At 38.5% G+C, this 6,835-nt stretch overlaps 1 long non-coding RNA gene across 4 annotated transcripts; it reads left to right on the forward strand.

Moving 5' to 3' along the window:
- The first annotated feature begins 1,001 nt into the window (after positions 1-1,001).
- On the forward strand, positions 1,002-6,434 carry LOC125294760. Of its 4 annotated transcripts, none has more exons than XR_007193558.1 (5): positions 1,002-1,129; positions 2,561-2,669; positions 2,803-2,908; positions 2,993-3,118; positions 4,939-6,434. It is a non-coding gene; the product is annotated as an uncharacterized LOC125294760 (long non-coding RNA). The 4 variants fall into 4 exon arrangements; XR_007193559.1 differs by having other exon boundaries at positions 2,803-2,904; XR_007193556.1 differs by having other exon boundaries at positions 2,803-3,118.
- Positions 6,435-6,835: the final 401 nt, after the last annotated feature.

Raw genomic sequence — 6,835 nt, forward strand, 5'->3', positions numbered from 1 at the left:
CACACACCATTTCTGGATATCTTTAGGTAGGTCTCCACCCTTGGATAGGCTATCATATTAGAAATCAGCCTAGGCCCAAGATCTGCCTAATTAACAGTCACGCATGCCCTACGCCCAAAACGTACCATAAAACATCACTGATAGGCTATTTGCCGTTTGATTTCTATCTAATTTCGGGACATTCAAAAATAGACTATTTAAAGACTACTTTGTTCAGGCCAAGGCTAGCCTACTTATCTAAATATTTTGGTTATGGTTCAATTTCAATGATATCTTTGAGATTTTATAGTTGCTGTAGTCTGTAGGTCTAGCCTAATATACTTTTTATGTATAATATGCATGAGATCGGTTGGAGGAATAAAGTCCACATTTTAAATGATCTGCTTTCCCTTTGTCCCCAATGCTGTCTGCCAAAACAAATTCGATTAAGCTGGAGTTGCCACATAACAACAATAAAAAGTTAAATTTAACAGTAGCCTAAACAATTTAAAAAGTTGGTAAGAGTAGGCCTACATTAAGAAGCAGCACTAATAAACAATCAATTCAATCAATAGCCTAATGAAAATAAATAAATACTATAATATATGCTACAAACCATAACACATAAGAAAGGATTATTAAACTTGTTAAAGTTGAGCATCTATAATTTCATACTAACATTACAAGCTATGGCTTCCTTGTGGGCCAACGTAACAATGGATCAATCATGTTGTAACTTGTCTATAAAACGTGGGTCAATAGGCCTATAATGACTGATAAACCAATGTTGATTTAATCAAGAAACAAGGCTTCAAATGAAATTGACGTCAAACTATATGAGAACCAATAATGTTAATAATCAGAATAGTAGTAATAGCCCACTTGGCTACTATGTTTTGACACTTCTACAAAATCAGTTTGGTAGTCATTTTAATGTAACTAAAATGCCAAAAGGCCGAATAATTTCCACGATTCCATATGCTTTGCCTCTTGATTAGCGCATGCGCACACACAGCAATACCCATCCCCCACCCGACTGACTTTTCAAAATTTCAACCAACTCCCTGCCACTGGTGGTGACTTCAACCGTCACTTTTCTGTCATGCATCTGACTGCAAGCTGTACAAACTCTGCCGTCATCATATCCAAGGTAAGAACTACAGTACTTTTGTATGCCAATGGAATTAATTAGGAAAATACTCTTTTTATATTGTAGCATTAATGTTAACCAAAACCGTTTGTTAACCGTCATGTTAGAATTAGCTAACGTTTGCTAGCTGTTAACACTACGGTGTGTTTCCAAATTTCACAGCGTCGCTTTATTGAGGTTGAATCGCCCGGGGCAGGCGAAACAAAGTTGGCCAAAGTTTAACTTTATTTAAATGAGGACCATTCAAGAACCAATCAGGTCTGCATCTTTGTGTTTGGAGGCGGGAGTTACAAAAAAGTCTGACCAAGATGGCGTTGACTACCTGAGCTGTAACACGAAAATTTGTATGTGACTAAAATGTTTATACACGAACATTGACACTTGTATCAACACGAATTGTGGTTTATATGCAACACGAACTTAGTCAGAGCACATACACCACTAAATAGACCACCATATATGTTAGTTTAAGCACTCAATCTTTTTTAGCTAGCTGACAGGCAAAATGCTAGTATTTTAGGACATTGGATTGCATTGTAAACCTAGCTAGACAGCTAGGCTACATGCTGCAACACAGGTATGAAATATATTATGTCTTGTTGACCTTGTTGTTTCTATGAACATGAATTGTTGTTTATAGGCAACATCAACTTAGTCGAGGCATAAAGACCCCTGGATATCTTCATTAAGTACTTAAACGTTTGAACTAGCTGATTAGCCTAATTAGCTCGCTTGCCACCACTGGCTAGACACAGTCAAAAGGTTAGCGGTTTCGCCGTCACGCCCCCGAGGCGAAATTTTGCTGGCCAAAAATCGCGAGGTGTTTCGCTGTGTCAAAACCCACCGTTACAATAACTAACTTTACCATTGTGTGGAATATCTGGAATGGTAGTAATATCATATCCAACAATAAGTCTGTCTGAGATTTCGCTATGGATGTAAAGTTTTAGTTTGAATTAAAAGGCCAAGGCTATCAGGAACGAGTAGCTACGTTAGCTAACCTAGCTATAACTTCGCTAATGACCATGCAGGCTAACGTGAACAGGGGGTTGACCTACCTCAATATAATGCCGACAAGTTAAGGGATCTTTAGTTTGTGAAGGGTAACATCCTTACACCAGAAGACTTGACCAGATTTGGGTAAGATTCTTGAAAGATTGTAGTCTTTTGATTAAAGCTTGAATGGGGGGCATAGTTAAAAAACTCCAATCTTTCCCAAATCTTGTCAAAGTATTCTGATGTAAGTTATAGGTAGCATTAGGCAAAATGTTCTTCATTTCATAGCCCTTATTTGGTTGTACCTGACTTGTGCCAAGGCATGTGTTTATTTAAGATGCATGTGAGGGCAGTAGTGCTTCAGTGATGGTCTTTTCATGTTATGTGTATTTTGCAATTTATTCATCTTAATTTCCCTCTGTTCCCTGTTTGCAGGCAGTGAGTTGTGAGGACTGCTTCCCTGAGAACACTGAGTGCATTCTGGAATATTCTGGAATATAAAGTGTGCCACTTCCATACAAAAAAAGTTCCAATCACTCACCAGGTAGAGACAGACACACACACACACACATGTAGAATAGCAAATAACATTATAATATGTGTGCATGTATTTGTGTCTGTTACTGTGTTTAGTTTATCCCCTTTTTTCATGTGTCTGTTTGTTGTTATGACTGTAGTGGGCTCCATCAACAGACCAGGGCAAAGTCGGTCTGTCCTGCTACTACTACACGCTACTTGACTATGTCTGGAAGCCATGGCTGCTGCCCTCAACATGCTGTGTTTGTGTGTTTTGAATGAGGGCTATGGGATATGTCACTATGCACACTCTACACATAATGTATAGCAATTGCTGTTTTATTTTTTTAGGTGCCATCCAGCCAGTCCCAGCCTGCAGCCAGAGGCTGGCACTGCACGTCAGATGGGGGAGGATCGGCATCAGAAAGGTGGTTTAAGCAAGAAGGCAAGAGCTTCTGCAGACAGTGTTGCAATTAGGTATGATACTTTTGGAAATTGATCTTAATGCCTTAATTTAAAAAAAATGATGAAAAATCCAGCCTTTAAGGACAACAATTTTCTTTGTGAATGAATAATGTATCGTAAATAATAGTGCTGCCGCAATTAGTCGACTTAGTCGACCTAATCGACCATGAAAATTAGTCGACAGCAATTTTTTTTTTCGAAAAGTCGTTTTACTATTGACCGCCTATTTATTTTTGGTCTCAAACGGCTCACTGTAATGTTATATTAACTCTATGTTATTAACTCTTGTACAATGACTGTCTTTGGATGTTAAACAGGCTACTAAGACTTTGGCAGTTTTAAACCCCGCTATGCACGCAAACTGTCATTTGCATGGTCAATAAGTCACGACGCATATTTTTTTAGCGTTCAAGCCCACTGATAAAGTGAGGTAACCTATGTGGTAAGACGTGCAAAGTGCCTGTAGCCTACTTGCTTTGAACATGCTGATGTTAGGCTCATTTGCAAAGTCCTCAACTCCTGTCGCCTTTCAAAGTCCAGCGTTTCTCAAACTATGGGCCGCGCGGACCAGCACCGGCCGTAACGTGGACACTGCTGGTCCGGAGCCGCAGAGCGAAAAATTATTCCCGGGGCTTCATCTGATAATTTGCTGCGCAATTAATTAAGAAACCGCGGACCGACAGAAAAAGAAAAAAACGTTTCTGCAAAAAGTAGGAAATACTTGCTAATTTGGTGTCATCAAACATAGAGGCATACAATCAAATGGTGGTATGAGCGTTCATTCAATGCGTGAGAGAAACTGAAACCACTTGATAACGCTGGTAGCAAAGCTCCAATTCAACCTATTGGAAGGCTATTTAATTATGAAACTACATTTAAAGGAGAATTCCGGTGTGATATTGACCTAAAGTGTATTGAAACATGATACCGAGTGTGAACGTATGTCTCATAGCCCATCTCGGCTTGTCCCCTGCACTCCAAAATCTGGCGCTAGTTAGCCGATGCTACCAACAGCTTTTTCAATAGTGGTGCTTCGGCATCGGGCTAGCCATGCAAATAAATCACTGTTTTACACCCATTTACGAGGCTCAATGTATCTCCACACTTCATTGGTAGACTTCTGAGGGCCCTGACATTTAAAACGAGACATTGAGAACTTTGAAAAAGCACTGGTAGTTTACTTACAAGGCGATTTCTACAGACAGTATCTTCCGCGAAGTTTAGCGTTTGCAGCCATCTTGAATTTAGTCCGCGATAAGTCGAAAGCAACGGTAAGAATGAACTGGTATGATAAGGGATCAGATTCCAAAAATAATTCAGTGGAAATGCATGGATTCCAGTTTCTTCCAGTAGCAGCAACTGGAATCCATGCATTTCCACTAATTATGCATACTTTGTCCACCTTACTCTAACAAAAGTAGGGTGATATAATATTTTACGCTTTCCCTTTAGTTGAGTTCAAAATAAAACGGACACAACAAAATAACAAACACTTGATTTTTAAAAAAATTAGTCAACTAATCGAAAAATTAGTCGTTAGAAAATGAGTCGTTAGTGGCAGCACTAGTAAATAAATAAGTGTTCCTTAAAGGTTGGATTTCTCCTCATTTTTTTTTTAATTAAGGTATTAAGATCAGATGATTTTTTAAATGTATGTGTATGTAAAGGTTATGTAAACTTATCAACACAACTGTAATACATATCTCCATTACTTCTAACTATTGCACCTGACTTCTAGGCTGCTATTGTGCTTTTATTTGTCACACAAGCTGAGTTCATTATATTCATGGACAAGGTCAATTGTAACATATGCTTTCTTTCTCTTTTTACAGACACCTGACTTTTACTGCCAAAGGGACCATCAGAGCACCTCTCCCTACCCTGCCGGACATCTATACCAGAAGAGTACAAACAAGGGCCCAAAATGTTTTAAAGGACATTTCACGCCCAGACCATGGACTGTTTAAACCACTGAGGTCAAACAGAAGTCTCTGTTCTCACTCGAGGCAGGTCATTGAGAGGGGGCGAGTGTCACTGTGGAAGCCCCCTACTGCAGGCGAGAAAGCCATCTTGATTTGAATATTGATTGATAAATACAATTTGTTACATGGCCTTTATTGTATTGCCTGTCGTATATGAATTTCCATGGTAAAGTAAAATAAGTCATTGGGATTTAGCAGGTGTAATTCAAAGTAAATAATGTAATTAAGTGTATGTAAAATTAATATGAAATATTATTTTAGTTAAAGTTGCACAATAAGCTTCTCACGTTTAAAACCATTACATAAATCACATGATTAATTTTAAAAATGAAAAACATTAAATATATGATATAAGTAATAAATGCATATAGCCTATGGAAAAGCAAATAAAGGCATACACATAAATGCCTGCGAAATTAGCTGTGCCTGGCAGTATATGGGCTATATGCGTAGTCCCATGTTTGACATATCAGAGGGTATATGGGAACAAGAACAAGAGGTCATATACTTGAAACATTGATTATATCAGGTGAGAATATGAAGTCTGGATATCTTGCATGTCGTCGCAGTCCCATTCAGGACTTTTGTTATGCTCCTGATATGGTAATTGGCACTAAAATATCAGGAGCATATCAACCAATATATTTCCTGATATTACACATATCAGGAAATATATCACTATGAATATTCCCTGATTCAGAGCCTTTTCACCCAGTGTAATAATAAAATATGTTCGCAATGGATGCAGGCCTATTTACTGTATGAAGTTTACTTTAATTGGTATCAGAACTATGGTGGTAATTAGCCTAGGCTATTTAGTAATGTCATTAAAGCGTTCAAATTGGCAATCACTTTTGATAATTAAAAGCTGGCAAAGAATTTGCCTCTAAATAAGATCTATAAATGGATAAACATGGTGGTGTCCAGTAAGCGACCAACGTGTCCTTGTATTGAATCAAAGACGGCGCCGGCCGCGGAGCCGTGTAGTCCATGTCGCTCTATAACTCTTTTTTGTTGCTGTTGCCCAAGTTATTCCGAACGCTGGAAAACAGTGTCACCTTGTGCAGCAAAACTTCCAGTTCCTCTGACAAGAAGCTTGGTGCCCATTTTTTACGTTGCTTCCCCACCATACTGTATCTAACTCTCTCTCTGTTCATTGTAGATAGGTTGCTTTTTATTGAAAACATTAAAGGTACACTATGCAGGTTTTTTAGCTTAATATGCAAGTTTTTTAGCTTAATTTACCTTCATTTAACAGCTTCAGAGTCATTGGAATGGTTATATGACTTTTTTCGGGTTGACTGGACAAGAATGTAATCTGGAATAATAAAGTGTATCCTACACGAGGAATGTGTGCCTTTGAAATCTATATGCTTATTGCAATTGTTCCTAGATTCTGCAATTTCCCTGTGTTTTTGTTGCAGCCATAGCAGTTGCTGCCCCCACCCCATGTCAGCAGGCTAGCCTACTGCTAATGGTGCTAAGCCTACTGCTAAGGATTAAGCATGCTAATTTGGCACATAGCATTAAAAACGTAGGCCTACTAAAAACTAACAGTCCAATATATACAATTTCTACACACAATATTACTAATAGGCTACCAATTATTACTACCATTACTAGCAGTTTCTACCAACTTACTGGGTCTGAGTTCAGTCACCTCTTTGTCTTCTGAGTTCTTCCTCACTGTCAAATTTGCGACTGTCCATGGTGGCTAGCTGGTCTTGAGCAAACAGCAAACAGGACA

Source organism: Alosa alosa, chromosome 5, assembly GCF_017589495.1.
Source record: "Alosa alosa isolate M-15738 ecotype Scorff River chromosome 5, AALO_Geno_1.1, whole genome shotgun sequence".
Taxonomy (NCBI): Eukaryota; Metazoa; Chordata; class Actinopteri; order Clupeiformes; family Clupeidae; genus Alosa; species Alosa alosa.